At 53.1% G+C, this 15,542-nt stretch overlaps 1 protein-coding gene across 3 annotated transcripts in view; it reads left to right on the top strand.

Moving 5' to 3' along the window:
* Nucleotides 1-329: 329 nt before the first annotated feature.
* The window catches only part of ARHGEF10 (Rho guanine nucleotide exchange factor 10), an 85,107-nt gene continuing 69,894 nt past the window's right edge, over nt 330-15,542 (top strand). For all 3 annotated transcript variants that reach the window (XM_061177631.1, XM_061177630.1, XM_061177629.1), the window contains exon 1: nt 330-411. The gene's annotated coding sequence lies outside the window, so the exon portion shown is untranslated. The remainder of the gene's footprint in view (nt 412-15,542) is intronic.

Raw genomic sequence — 15,542 nt, 5'->3', positions numbered from 1 at the left:
GGGGAAGAGATGGGGGTCTGAGCGTCCGGGGGTGTCCTGCCGGGCGCCCCCCCTGCCCACGAGTGAGCAGCCCGAGGGCTCCGTGGGGAAAAGACACGGGTCTAGGGGTACTGCCGGGCGCCCCCAGCCGACGTGGGCGCAGCGAGGCTGGGCTTTGAGCCGAAGGAGGGGGGTGCGGGTGGCCACGTGGCTCCGCAGGAATGCGCGGGCGCGGGGGCGGGGCGCCGCCGAGGAACGGGCAGGCGCGGCAGCCAGTGGGCGCCCGGCACCGCCCAATGAGGCCAATCACGGCGTGCGGGTGGGCCGGCCTCCCTGTGGGCGGGGCCGGGGCGCATCCCGGGGCCGCCGACAAGAGGAGGGGAGAGGGGTCCTCGGAGGGACGGCGGCCCGGGGTCCTGTCACGGCTGCAGGGTGAGTGCGGGCCGGGAATGGGCGGGGGTCCTGTGGGTTGAGCGCGGGCGGGGGGCGGATGGCGGGTGGGGGTCCCGCGGGGTGAGAGCGGGTGGGAGGCGGGCAGGGGTCCTTGAACTGCGCCTCCAGCGAGCCCACCTATCGCGGGGATTCGGAGTTTCCTTTTTTTCCTTTGAAAGTTGAACTTCTGCCTAACTCCCCCGAACTGGCCAGATCCCACCGCTCCTTGAAGTCCGGGCTGCCCGCCCGCCCCAGGTTTTGGGTGACTGTGCGAGGGCCACTCGGGGTGCACCCTGCCCCCGGGCACGGACCGTGCAGGTGGCGGAGCTGAGGCCCGGGACAGCCCCCATTTACCGCGAGTCCCGGCGGTAACGGGAGCAGGGTCGAGACCCCACCGGCTGTCAGGAGGGTGCAGGAGGGACCCCAGGCCGGGGCCGCACTGACGTTGCAGGAGGAATGGCGAGTTGGGGTGTTTAGGTGGGGAGCAGTCACGTATATTTTCCGATAGAGGAAAAAGTCCTTGGCCCACTTTAGGGTGAAAATAATTACTATTGTACTTAAAAATCCCGTACGTGTTTCCTCCCCCTCCCCCATCTACCATTGTTGGGGAGACTGAAGCGGGTGTGCTGCCAGTGGTCGGCAGGTGCCTTGCTCATCCCCACCTGGCCACACCTCCCCTCTGGGAGACCCTCGGGTTTGAACGTAAAAATCTGAGTAAATGTTTCAGCTTTTAATAGGACGTGAACATTCTGAGAAAGCAGCAGACGTACTTGGTGCAATGTAATATTCTTTTCAGTTACTAGCGGTAAAAATTCTTATTAACTCAAAATGCAATGGATTTTTAGCTCTTCTTTGGTTGAGCCACAAAGTAAAAATAAAGTAGTCATCAATGTTCTGGATTTTGTGCAAGCGTTACTTAATATCCCTCCAGGTAGAACATTGGGAGGGATAACGTTTTCACTGTTCATTTATTGCTTAAAAAATATATTTTGGACATCTGTTTTCTAGGAAATAACTTTTATTATAATGGAAAGATGAGATATACTCTGTGTAATTTTAAAATGTAATTTACCCCTTAAGCTCGCAGAGTGTTTACTTGATTGGCCCTGGGATATGATTTAGTGGCCACATGTGCAGTTAGGTGACTCAATGACTCTTTATGGTTTCTTGATTTCATGTCCATAAGAAAAGTCACTCATAGAAAGCGGTATTTCATAATAGATTAGTCTCTCCATACAGGCCAGATTCTATCAAAGCAGTTATAGACATTTAGGGATGAGGTAAAATCCAAAGTTATTCAAAATAGCTTTTTATCTTTTAAAAGTTGAACTTGACTTTCTCGTTTTACCAAATTTGTCGTCTTGATATTTTGACATGCCGCGTTTTCTCTGCAGTTTTTCTGGTGGGGTTAGAAGAACTTCTTCACTCTTTGGGAATTCTTGGAGATCGAGGGGTTCTGGTGGAATTTGGACCCTGGGCTGAGTTCTGGAACTGCTCACCCCACCCTGGGGAGTCAGGTCCCCACAGAATTTGTTTACTCACTTTGGAAATTGCTGGAACGCAAGTGTGTGGAAATGCATTTTAAAATAAGGATGTTCTGCATAAGTTAGAGCGAAATAAAAATGCTGTGAGTTTGGCTGTATTACTCTGTAATATCAATAATATAGACCCCTATTGAAAAATACAATGTTCTTATTGCACAAGGCATGATAGAAAAGCTGCAATGAAAAATTCACATCTTGGGATATTCAGAGCATATTCATGTATACTTCATACATTATTCATAGTTTGCACAGGTAGAAACATACGTGGAGTGAAACAAGATAGAAGGGGAACATAGATGTTAAACATTTATGGGGTAGGATTACTGCTCTCTCGGTTAAGACTTCTGGAAGTGTAATTTGAGAAAAACGAGGGGGGAAGTTCTGGGAGCTTTGCGGTACAGAGGGGCGTGCAGGTCTGCGGGTGGGGGGCAGGGCCAGCTCTGGGGTGATGGCTGTGAGCAGTGAGGCACAGGAGGGCTGGCAAAGGACCCTCTTATCTGCCACCAGCCCCCACCCACCATAACCCCCTTCATTGTCTCTCCTTCCCAAATCAGGCTTTTCAAAGATCCAGACATCAAAGTTTGTTTTTGCTGCTTCTTTGTTTTTGTGTGCACGGTTTCAAAACGTTGATTATAAAAATGAGCAGTCATGGCACTGGTGTTATTCTTTCATTTCCTGTTCTTCTTTATATCATGAAAGTAATGCGTACCTGCTAGTAGAAGGTGCTTTCTCTGGGTTGTTGATGTTTTATGGTTTCATTAAAGAACGTTCAAAAGATTTTTTTAAAGTTTTTATTTTTTTTTAGGTTTAAAGTGTTTCTCTTCCATGAGCTACGTTATGATACTAGAAATTACTTTTTGAAGTAAAACGCAGCGCCAAAAGCTTCTCCAGCATTGCAGTGCCCTTGGGAAAGGGAGCTGTGAAGAAAGGTCATGGGTGGGTGAGGGTGATGCTTTGCGCTCCCACACAGATGGCTAAGCTAGCCTTCCACCGGGGGTGGGGGGGGGCTGTTGACCTGGTGGCCTGTCCGAGGCTCCAAGGTCTTGACTCAGTGAGTCACCTGTGACCCTGAACTGGGCATTTAGGAAGAAAACAAAAGGAATAGGTGAGGATGCCCGAATACTCTGTACACTGATAGCTACATGTAGCAGAGGACCTTTTCACACGCGAGGTGTGTCAGGGTCCTGAGGGCAGGGCTTTGCTTCCTGGGCTGTGGTTTCGCTCTTTTTCTTGGGCTGGAGGCCAGCAGGCTGTGGGGAACCAGAGCTTCATGTGTGGACATCATCTTTTTGTTTTTTTTTTTTAAGAAAGCACTGTGGACATTCAGACTCCAAAGTCAAACAGATACAAACTTTGAACTTGAGTCATTTCTCGGTGGTGTGGAGAATGGGAGCTGACAGTACAGGAAAGCTGAGGAGTTTTATTTTGATAAAAGTGTTCTGTGCACACCTAGTGTTTTATTCTGTTATTCGCCTTATTTCTCTGAAGGGAAGATGGGGGGTGACTTTAGCTGGTTTGTGACTTCAAGGAACGGAGAACATTGAGCTGAAAGGGTAGCGTCTGTGCTGAGGCTGTGCTCAGTGCCCGTCTCCACTGGGGTTGGAAGGCCTTGGACCCCCGGAAGGATGTAGGGGAGTCGCTTGGCTGCTCTGCCCTCGGGCCAGGCTCTGCCTTGCTTCAGCAGCGGCTTGCAAGGGCTGCTCGAAGGTGTAGGCATCTGCCTAGGGGTGGGGATGGGATGCCGGTGTGGGCCACTGTAGGTACTGCCCAGGAATTCCAGAGTTAACCGTGATCCCATTTTGGGAGCCAGAGCCTGCTTCTGGGTGAGGAGCGCTGAGCTCTGAGGGCAGGAATCCGGCGTGTCTCTTCCCTCCCTGTGTGTGCAGGTCTGAGCCTGGCCGGGTAGCGGCGCCTGCTCCGGGCTGGAGCTCGTCGTGGGGCTGGCCGCCTGCTCCCTCCCGAGGATGTGGACTTGGCCCCTGGCCCCGGCCGGCCGGCCCTCTTGCTGCAAAAGTGATAAGACGTTGACTCATGCTTTGTTCTCAAGCACTTGACTCCGCAGGTCGCTGGGAAGTGGCCACGTGGGCGGCACCGATTCACGTCCATCAGAGAAGCTTGGGCTGGACGTCACCTGCGTGGCCAGGGACTCAGCCAGCGGGGCCCTTCTCCCAGAGCAGTGCCGGGCATGGGCCTCCGTCTCAGAGTTCTTGCCCCGGCTGGCGTGGCCTAGATCGCTTTTCAGTTGGAACTAAAATCAGACTCAGGCTGTTGGGGTCCAGGGTCTGTGGAGGACAGAGTCCCCGTCTCGGGTCCAGAACCGGGGTCTGGAGGGAGCCCACTGGGCCTGCCGCCGGCCTCTGTTCTGGAAAAGCGTTTAGACACGCGCTGCTCCTGGTGATTTAATAGGAAGGAATGAAAGGTGCAGCATTTGCCAGACAACAGAAGTATTTGGGAAACGAATCCCAGGTAGTTGCAGGGGAGAGAGATTGTTTGCAGGGTGTGCAGCCGCTGCAGCCAGTCTGGGCCGACAGGAGGGCATCGGGACCCTGCCTCGTCTCCTGCTCGCCCCGGAAGAGCCGCCCCCTTCTCCACCTTCGTGGGAGGAGGGTGAGGACCCCGGGGGAGGTGAGGAGGGTTCACACCAGTGTGCTGTGCCCACAGCTCATTCCCTGCTGGCGCCTGGGTGTCCTCCATGGCCCCGTTCCCTGGGCGCGCCTGCCGTCTGTCCGGAGCTTCCAGCAGGGAATCTAATTAAGGCCATCGCCTTCGGCCTCCGTCTCTCCCCTGATGAAATACATTCAATGTCATTTTGTTTTCATGCGTTTAAAAAATCGAGTTCTTGTACTTAAACTTTAAAAAAAAGGAACAACCTTTTTACAGATGGGAAGAGGTGCAGGTGGTCACATGATGCAGCAAATCTGGAAGGGATTTATTAATTTGATGGATATTTAGTGAGCACCTACTGGGTGCTGAGTACCAAGTGCCCTCAGTCCCAAGAGTAGGCAGTGAACAGATGGGCCAGGTCCTGTTCTCATGGGGCTTGTGTCCTGTGCCCGGGAGAGACTATAGACAGGAAAGTAGATAGTGCTTTAGATGATGATAGAAATAGAACAGGAGACAGGCCTGGGGATGCTGGCGGGAGGGGCCTGCTACTCACAAAGGTGGCAGGTAAGGCCTCACCGGGAAGGTGATGTTCGAGTGAGGACCTGATGGAGAGTGACAGCTGCGCTCATGTCCACCCAAGAGCATTGCAGGCGGAAGGAGCAGCCCGTGCAAGGGCCCTGCGGCAGGAGTGTGTTGGGAGCAGCAGGAAGGCTGGTGGCCGCAGTGCTGAGTGATGGAGGCTGAGGCAGGGCTCAACCTTGGGGAGGAAACAGTGACAGAAAGGGGTGCGAGCACCGACTGTGCTTTCACGGGGCCTGCTGGGTGCAGCCTTGAGAAGGTTACAGAGGAGCAGGAATGGGGGAAGGGAGGCCAGTTACGAGGCTTTTACAGAAACTCAGGCAAGAGACGGATGGTGGCCATGGAGGGAGGGAGAGACGGCTCACCTCATTGGGGATGTGCTCTGAAGGTGGAGCTGACGGCGTTTGCTGGTGGATTAGATGGTGGGGGGGGAGAGAGAGAGAGAGAGAGAGAGAGAGGAGGGAGGGAGGGAGGGAGGGAGGGGGAGGAGAGGGGGGCGTGGACAGATATCTTTGTGATATCCTGTTTTTATTTCCTTTGAATAAATACCCAGAGGTGGGATTGCTGGGTCATATGGTAGCTCTATTTTTTATATTTTTGAGGAACCTCCATACTGTTCTCCATAGTGGCTGCACCAATTTACATTCCCACCAACAGTGCATGAGGGCTCCCTTTTCTCCACATCCTCACCAACACTTGTTATTTCTTGTCTGTCTTGATGTCCATTCTGAGAGGTTTGAGGTGATATCTCACTGTGGTTTTGATTTGCATTTCCCTGATGATTAGTGATGTTGAGCATCTTTTCATTTGAATTTCTTCTTTGGAAAAATGTCTATTCAGTTCTGCCCATGTTTTTAAAAATCAGATTGGTTGTTTTTCGGCTGTTGTGTTGTATGAGTTCTTTATGTATTTTGGACATTAACCCCGTATTAGATAGATAATTTGCAGATATTTTCTCCCATTCTGTAGGTTGTCTTTTCACTTTGTTGATGGTTTCCTTTGCTGTGCAGAAACTTTTTAGTTTGATGTGGTCTCGCTTGTTTATTTTTGCTTTTGTTACCTTTGCTTTTGGTGTCAAATCCAAAACCTCATCGCTAAGACTGATGTCAAGAACTTTATCACCTGTGTTTTCTTTTAGGCGATCTATGGTTTCAGGCCGTACATTCATGTCTTTAATCCAGTTTGAGTTAATTTTTGTGTATGGTGTAAGGTAGTGACCCAGTTTCATTCTTTTGCATATAGCTGTCCCGTTTTCCCTGCACTAATCATCGAAGAGATTGTCCTTTCCTCTTTGACTGTTCTTGCCTCCTTTCTTGCAGATTAATTGACCATATACACATGGGTTTATTTCTGGGCTCTCAGTTCTTTTCCATTGATCTGTGTGTCTATTTTTATGCCAGTACCATTCTGTTTTGATTACGATAGCTTTGCAATGCAGTTTGAAGTCAAGAAATGTGATGCCTCCAGCTTTGCCCTTCTTTCTCTTGGCTATTTGTGTGTTTCCATACAAATTTAAGGATTGTTTGTTCTATTTTTGTGGAAAAAACCATTGGAATTTTGATAGAGATTATATTGAATCTGTGTATTGCTTTGAGTAGTGTATAGACATTTTAATGATAGTAATTCATCCAGTCCATGAGCACAGAATATCTTTCTATTTATGTGTGTCTTCTTCAGTTTCTTTCATCAGTGTCTTATAGTTTTCCGTGTATAGGTCTTTCGCCTCCTTGGTTAAATTTTTTCCTAGATTTTTTTCTTTTTGATGCAATTGTAAATGTGATTGTTTTCTTAATTTCTCTTTCTGACAGTTCATTATTAGCATATAGAAATGCGACAGATTTTTGTATATTGATTTTGTATCTTGCAACTTTACTGAACTTGTTTATTCTAACAATTTTTTTGGTGGAATCTTTAGGGTTTTCTATATATAATGTCGTCAGCAAATAGTGGCAGTTTTACTTTTTCCTTTTGATTTGGATGCCTTTTATTTCTTTTTCTTGCCTAATCGCTCTGTCTAGGACTTCCAATACTATTTTGAATAAAAGTGGTGAGAGTGGGCATCCTAGCCTTGTTCCTGATCTTAGAGAAAAAGTTTTCTGCTTTCCATTCTTGAATATGATGTTAGATGTGGGCTTGTCATAAATGGCCTTTATTATGTTGAGGCACATTCCCTCTGCACCCACTTTGTTGAGAATTTTTGTTTTGAATGGGTGTTGAATTTTGTCAAATGCTTTTTCTGCATCTGTTGAGATGATAATATGATTTTTATCCTTCTTTTTAAATTTATTTTTTATTTTGTATATTTTTAGAATTTATTTTATTTTTGGCTGTGTTGGGTCTTCGTTGCTGCGCGCGGGCTTTCTCTAGTTGCAGTGAGTGGGGGCTACTCTTTGCTGCGGTGCGCGGGCTTCTCATTGCGGTGGCCTCTCCCGTTGCAGAGCATGGGCTCTAGGTACGTGGGCTTCTAGTTGTGGTTCGCGGGCTCTAGAGCGCGGGCTCAGTAGTTGTGGTGCATGGGCTTCATTGCCCCGTGGCATGTGGGATCCTTCCGGACCAGGGCTCGAACCTGTGTCGCCTGTATTGGCAGGCAGATTCTTAACCATTGTGCCACCAGGGAAGCCCCGTCCTTCATTTTTTTAAAAAATATGGTGTATCACATTGGTGGATTTGCAGATGTTGAACCATCCTTGCATTCCTGGAATAAATCCTTTCAACATAATGTTGAATTTGGTTTGCCAGTATTTTGTTGAGGATTCTTGAATCTGTGTTTATCAGGGATATTGGCTTATAACTTTCTTTTCTTGTGACATCTTTATGTTCTGCAACTTTAGTGAATTGTATGAGATATGTACAGAACATTCCATCCAAAAGCAGCAGAATGGACATTTTTGTCAAGCACACATGGAACATTCTCCAGGATAGATCACGTTAGCCGACAAAACAAGTCTTGATACATTTAAGAAGACTGAAATCATATCAAGCATCTTTTCTGACCACGATGGTGTGAAACTGCTAATCAACCACCAGAAGAAAGCGGGAAAATTCACAGAAGGCGCCCATCCCTGTAGCTTGGCTGCCATAGTTGCACTTTCTGTGCCGTCTCCTGTGCCTCCCCCTCCTCATTCCCGTCATCATCGTGGTCATGAGCCGAACCTCTTGCCCCACCGCCTCCTGGGGGATGGCCTCCATCCACCTGGCCCTCCTCCCTGATGCCCTGTCCACCTGATGCCAGTGTGACCTTTTAAAAAGGCAACTCTGGCCACATCAGTCCCTGATCAAACACCTTCCGTGGTGCCCTCTGAGTTGAGGACAAGGCTCTGCCCTGGACAGGTCCCCACCTCAGGCCAGCCTCCTCTGCCTGCCCTCCCCTCAGTCTTCCTCAGGAGAGCTCTCTCCGCTCCCCACACTGAGGCTGCGCTCCGGCTCTGTCCTCCTTCCTCCCGTCCTAGGGGAGTCTCAGCCCCCCTGCAGCAGGGCAGATGTGATTGCAGATGCTGCCTGGACACAGCCCTCCTTCCCGCCCCCAAGTGGTCCACAGTGTGGCCCGAGCCAGTGCTGGGTGTGTGGGCAGTGCCAGCATCCCAGGGGACGGCGTCTGTAGGGTGGGACCAGGTGGAGCCAGGCCGCCCCACACCTGGGCTGAGCTGCTGCCCCTGGACGCGTGATGAAAGGCTCCAGGGAGCTTTGCGGGGACAGTGGCTTCGTCTGCATCCGACTGATGTAATTACACATTCGCACAGCACACTTCCTTCTCTGTGGAAGAATTTCATTGTGTTTCCTGTAAATAACGGGAACTCCTGCTGGAATGTGAGCCCCTCGGCCAGGGCCCTCACAGTCCGTCACCCTTGACCTTGACCCAGGTGCCCCTGCAAGGAAGGCAGGGGGATGGACGTCAGCCCCAGGGTTTTCCCAAGTTCCTTCCATTCCTGAGGCTGGATGTCCGTGTCTGTAAGGATGGTTTTTGAAAGTTGGGATTTACATCATGCAAGAAATTGCTGCGCGTTTGGGTCATAGGAGGAGGGGTGGGGCGTTTCCTGCCGTCTCCTCTCCTTGCCGCCCTCCTCCCCTGATTCCTTGGGGTGATTTGGTGCCTGTTTGCTCTGCGTCCTTGGTCAAGTCCTGAACTGCCAGCGGCTGGGGTGCTCTCTGCCTGTCCTTGGAGGGGCATGTGTGGCGGGGGAGGTGACAGGGAGGCCTGGACAGACAGAGGACAAGCTGCAGCCCAAGAATTAATCGGAGGAAGAGATGCCTACCAGCCGACTGAGAGGGCACAGAATGTCACACGCGGAGACGCAGAGGCCAGTCCAGTGATGACCCTCTCGCAAGAGTAACTTTGTCCTGTTTTGTTTTATGAATATAATACCCTCTTTGATGAAAACATTTCTCAAAGACACTGCCAATTAAAGACAGAATTAACTTCGTCCTTGGTAAGTTTTGAAATGAAGCGACTGTGCTTTTGTTTAGGTGGTTTTGAGGTTTTGAGAGAAGGCTCTCGGGCTGGATTGTGTGGCCATGGACAACCGTGTTGGGGGCCTTGGATGCGGGCAGGCTTCAGGAGTCCATGGGGTGTGAAGTGTTTGTGCTGTGAGTCTCTGGGTGCCTTGGTCCTTGGGGGGCAGTGGGGCAGCTGTCTTCCTGATGCTTGAGTCTGGCTCGGGGCGCATGCATCCCGGCTGATGTGGACCTGCGGCTGGGGGCAGGGCCTGCTGGATTCTGGAGGGACCTGGCACAGAACAGCAGCAGTGCAGGCCAGTCCGGTCCAGGCCAGTCCAGTCCAGGCCAGTCCGGTCCAGGCCAGTCTGGTCCAGGCCAGGCCGGTCCGGTCCAGGCCAGTCCGGTCCAGGCCAGGTCAGTCCAGTCCAGGCTGGCCCGGTCCAGGCCAGTCTGGTCCAGGCCAGGCCAGTCCGGTCCAGGCCAGTCCGGTCTGGGCCAGGCCAGGCCTGTGGTCCAGGTGTCTAAGGGATGGAAGAGTGAGGGGCAGAGAAGGTAAGGGAGAGTGGGGGCAGGAGGGGCAGGGGCATGACCCAGCCCCACCTCCGCCTCCGCCTCCCCCTTGTCCACCCCTGCCCACCACAAGTGTTCTTCTGAAAGCAGACCCCATGTCAGGCACAGTTCTGGGTTTTGTTCCTTATTAGGAGGCCCTAATAAATAATTAAATGCATGTTTTCACCCCATAAAAGTGCAGATTATGGCCTGGGCATCAGCCAAGCTTCCACGTGTTCATTCTTTTGGGCCTGTGTGTCGCGGCCTGTGGTGTTTGCAGGGACAGTGTCTGGGAGGCTCCAGGGCCGTATCCCCCTCCCAAGCCACGTGGACTCCCCAGGGGGTGGGCACACCCACCGGGGCGGAGCTGTCACCGCCCCGTCTCTCTCCCTTCTGTCTCTGTCTGAACAAGAGTGATGGTGCTCCTGTCCTCCTGGAGTCTGGATCCCGGGGAGGCCGGCGGGGCTGGAGGCCGCTCCCCTCTCGTCAGCTGGGGCTCCCTTTCCTCAGACTTTCAGCCAAACCTGCATCCCCACCGGCCGTCTGTGCGCCGCTCCTCCAGCTGTGGTCCCCATCCCACCCCCCAGTGTCCACCTCTCCCGTCTCTGCTACCCGCCCCGTCCCGGTGCCCCAGGATTTACTCCTGTCACCAAGCCCCGGCAGCCCCACAGGGCCGGGACAGGCTTTCCGAGGAACAAGTGTGTCCATTCCTCCCGGCTGGGAGCAGAGAGCAGGCAAGTGCGGGAGGGGGCAGCAGGGGGAGGGAGAGACACAGAGAGACACACACACAGAGATACAGAGACAGAGAGACACAGAGAGACACACACAGAGATACAGAGACAGAGACACAGAGAGATACATACACACAGATACAGAGAGAGACATAGACACACACACAGAGATACAGAGAGAGACACAGAGAGATACACACAGAGATACAGAGAGACACAGAGAGACACACACAGAGATACAGAGACAGACACAGACAGAGAAACACAGAGAGACAGACACACACACACAGAGATACAGAGAGACACACACACAGAGATACAGAGACAGAGAGACACACACAGAGAGACACAGAGATACAGAGAGACAGAGAGAGAGACACGGAGAGACAGAGACACACAGAGATACAGAGAGAGAGAGACACAGAGAGACAGAGACACACACACACCACACACACACGCAGAGGTGACCCGGGAGCTGTTCGCAGGGTGAGAGTTCGGGTCGGGAGTATGCAGGAGGGAGTTGGTTCATAAAGATTTGCAGGCAGGGCAGCAGGGCCGAGGCATTGCGGGTGTGGATGGCAGGGGGTGCGCTGCCTGGGGCGGGGAGGGGCACGATTCCCAGCCTCCGTCCAGGTGAGCACCCCGCCAGGAGTTCTGAGGGGTTGATCCCCTGGACAGGGGACCGTTTGGAAAAGATGGTGAGCAGGTGAACATCTGTGGGTTGGATGCTGTGTAATAGCCATTGCCACACGGAATAAATCACTTCTATTCACTTTTTTCCTTTCTGAGGGGAGGTGAGGAGGCCCCATGGAAGTGGCCTCAGTCTGACGTGAGCAGAGAAACATGGGACCCAGGACACACCCACAGCGAGGCCCCATGTGTGCTCTGCACTCCTGTGCCCTTTGCGGTCCAAATTCGATGAGCACAAAATAGACGTCCCTGACGGCTAAGTTCTGTGCACGGCTTAGGGAGAAGCTGTGCTTTTCTTTCTTTCCCCTCCCTCTCTCCCCACTCCCTTCCTTCCTTCTTGTTTCTGTGAGCATTATGTCTACTTAAAAATCTATGAAAATGTTCAGTGAAAAGGGTTGGTGTGTTTGCTTTGCCCTGGAGTTTGTTTGGTTAAACTTAGATGGAGCCTTTCCAACAGGACTCATACCGTAAGGTCCTGTGAGCTTTCAGTTCTTCCTTCCTGGATCTCCATGTGGAGATAGAGCCTTCCTAACGTGAGGTCGCTGGGAAGCTCGTGGTTTTAGGCAACGGCGGACCCAGCGCCAGCGGCCGTGAGCCATGAGGATTCCTGCGTTCCCCGCATCCCCGGGCTCTGTCCCCAGGCTCTGTCCCCGGGCTTGAGGTGCACTGGCTCCCGCTGGGCTCCGAGTGGGCATCCAGCCCTCGTGCGGGACGCTGGGTGCCCCTGACCTACCATGGCACAGTCTCTGGTGCGTGGACTCGACGGGTCCCAGCTGGGTGGGTCGGGGGCAGGCTCAGCCTGTAGTCTGTCCCCCAACTTTTCGTGACTGGACAGCGCGGAGGCTGGGGTGGGAGTTGGGGAACCAACCCCAGTGCTGTCTGCTCCCAGCTCCATGGCAGCCGGCAGAGATGTCCCTGTCACATCGGGTCACAGCAAGGACACCGAGCTTGTCCAGCCGGAGGGTCGGACCCGAGCAGGGTCTCCCCGGACTGGCTCCCGAGTCCAGGCGCCCAGCCCCCTGTTTACTCGTCGTGCTGCTTCTCAGCGGAAAGGACCTTGTGGAGAGCGCGCTGCCTTCCTCACCCTCAGGACCCAGAGCATCCCCTGCTCAGGGAATACATGCTGGGAGGGGCGGCGGGTCCCGTCCCTCAGAGTGTCCACACGTCCACGGTGCTCTCCCTGCAGGTCTGCAGAGACGGCCAAGATGCTGGAAACCTCGCTGGAGCAAAGACTCAGGCTATTTCCATGAAATTAAAAAAAAATCAAGTGACTGGGGCACTTCTGTCGCCGCCCAGGCTCTGAGGCAGAGTCACAACCGCACTGCAGGGACCATCTCTGTGCCCGTCTCTCCGGGCTGCTGCTTCTACCGCATGTGTCATCTTTTTGTTGGAAACCACAACCTGAGTGCACAATGAAATCTCTCATTAGGATGCTTAAATTGGAAAATGACAGTGATAATCCCCACGGCCCTGCAGCCCAGGTTGGCATTATTTCCTGCTGCTCGTCTGCCAGGGAGGAGGCTTGTGAAAGCGAGACTTGTCCTCCATCCCGAGGTCGGTCGTGGGCCGATCAGCCTTCCCCCTGTCCCTAAAAACACCTGTAGGGCAACCAGGAGGCGGCAGGTGCCCAGTGTCGGGGAGCAGGCTTCCTAGGGCTGCTGGGAGGTCCAGGGGCTGAAACTTCAGTGCTGGGTGATGCCTGCATGGAGTGGAATTCAGATCACGGACACCCAGGTCCCCCAAATCCAGAGGCAGATCCTGTGTGTGTGTGTGAGCTTCCAGGAAGGCAGTTTCCCATGGATGCTGATTTTGGAAGAAAACAGTCCCTGAGTGTCGTGGTCTGACTGAAATTCATACGCAGTCACACACACAGACCAAGGCACCAGGGACCTGGATTCCAGTCCCGCTCTGCCTCTGGAGACAGGAGCCGTGCTCTCTCAGCTTCTCAGCCTCGGGTAGGATGACGAGGACGGCTGCGAGGTCCATCTTGGCATCCTGGGAGCGCCCTGAGGGGGAGCGGTGGTTGTTTAATAGGATCAGGCATCAGAGTAAGAAAAAGCACAGGCATAGTCTTTCTTTGTTTTGTCCCACACGTTAGCAATGGGAAATGAGAAGTCAATTTGACTGTGTTTTGTGCATTTTCAGTAGAAACAAATAGCATTAATGAGACTTGTCCAGCATGCTTTAAGGTGAGTAAATGACGTGATTGAGAAACCCGAATCTGTAAGACACGGAAAGCCACGTGGCCGTCAGGTCCCGCATGCCTGTGCATCCCACTTGTTCTGGACGAGCCAGGGCAACGTGCCAGCAGTGTCTGCGAGGCACGGTGCTGGGGTCACCCAGAGGGGTGCGTGGGGGGTGCTCTGCTCTGACGCCCAGCTCCCTGGCAACTTGGGCCCTGTTCTCACCAACCTGGCAGGTCCCTGGACTGCACTGGACTTGGCTGGTTCACGCTGGGGGAGTGAGGCAGAGCCTCCGTCCTCAATCGGTGGTGAGGATGTAAAGTAACATGGGAGCCCTCATCGCCCCGGGAGCCCCGACCAGTTTCTGCTTCCTCGCTTCCTCGCAGGGCGGGCATCGTACTGTCTTCCTCCTGCGGACCCATGTCTGTCCTGCCCAGCAGTGCCTGTGGGGTCCTGGCACCGGGTCCAGGGCCGCCCAGCGGCCCCACCTGCTTCCTTCTCGGGCGTCACCTAAGGCTCAGCACCGCGGACGTGGTCCGTGTGTCTGTGTCGTGTCACTGCTGGCCTGGCGCCACATGAAGCCGATGTGAATCCAATGCGATGTTAAATACGCACTCGGGTATTTTGATTTACTTCTTGGGAGAGGACACGGCAGCAGACATCGCCCTCGTTCTGTGTGCTTCTGAGGCCCCGAATCCTCCCGTCCTCCCTCCTGTTCCCTCCCTGCAGCCCCCTGGGCCTCCGTGTGTGTGTGTGTGTGTGCGTGTGCGCGCGCGTGCGCAGGCACTCACCTCTGTGTGCATGTGTGTGCACGTGTGTGAGCATGTGTGTGTGTGCACTCACCTCTGCATGTGTGTGCACGTGTGTGAGCATGTGTGTGTGTGCACTCACCTCTGTGTGCATGTGTGTGCACGTGTGTGAGCATGTGTGTGTGCACTCACCTCTGTGTGCATGTGTGTGCACGTGTGTGAGCATGTGTGTGTGCACTCACCTCTGTGTACATGTGTGTGCACGTGTGTGAGCATGTGTGTGTGTGCACACACACCTCGGTCACGTGGCCGTGCACGTGTGCATGCGTGTCCCCTTGTTGTGACTTTGCAGACCAGGATGTGGCAGGTGTTGGTTGAGGGTTTGTTGACTGAAACGGAAGCAGTCGTTTTATGTTCGCTCTCAGGAGCCGGCATGTCTCCCCGTGGAGAAAGGTTTGGTCGTCCACTTACTGTCCCAGTTTCTCTGGGACTCGAGTTCCCCGACCCTTGTGGTCTGAACGTGTCTGTCGTAAATGTTTGGAAACCGCACTGCAGTTTCTCTCCGAGAGGGTGAACTGCCTCGGTTGGCGTCACTGAGTGTCATGTGTCGTCCGTGCGGCTAGGGTGTCACCAAGGGGTTTCCCTGGGCCTCATCTGGGACCCCGAGAACCGGCAAGGTGCTTCTGCAAAGTGTGGCTTCCCGAGTGAGGTTTGCTTTCCTGCGACCGTTCTGGAAGAATCCAGGCAGGTATTGGTGGCGTGAACACCCATAAACAGGGGCCTTGGTTCACAGGATGCTGAGGAGTGCGGGACCAGCCTTCTCACGGCCTGGTGGTTCACACTCATTCTTAGACCAGCGTGTGAGGAAACAGGAAGAGCAGAAAAGAGAAAGAAAACAAAGCAGGATGCAGGCATCCGGACCAGACCCAAGGGTTTACTGACCCGCTGGCTCGAAAGGGCTTGAGGAAACGGTCAGCCTCCTCCTTCATCCTCAGAAATTAATCCTTCACTCAAAACTGTTAAAGATTTAGTTGAAGGAGGAAGAAAAACGATTGGACTTTCGTGTCC

Source organism: Eubalaena glacialis, chromosome 20 (genome assembly GCF_028564815.1).
Source record: "Eubalaena glacialis isolate mEubGla1 chromosome 20, mEubGla1.1.hap2.+ XY, whole genome shotgun sequence".
Taxonomy (NCBI): Eukaryota; Metazoa; Chordata; class Mammalia; order Artiodactyla; family Balaenidae; genus Eubalaena; species Eubalaena glacialis.
The sequence above is the reverse complement of the archived record's forward strand: the minus strand, read 5'-3'. Positions and strand labels throughout refer to the sequence as shown.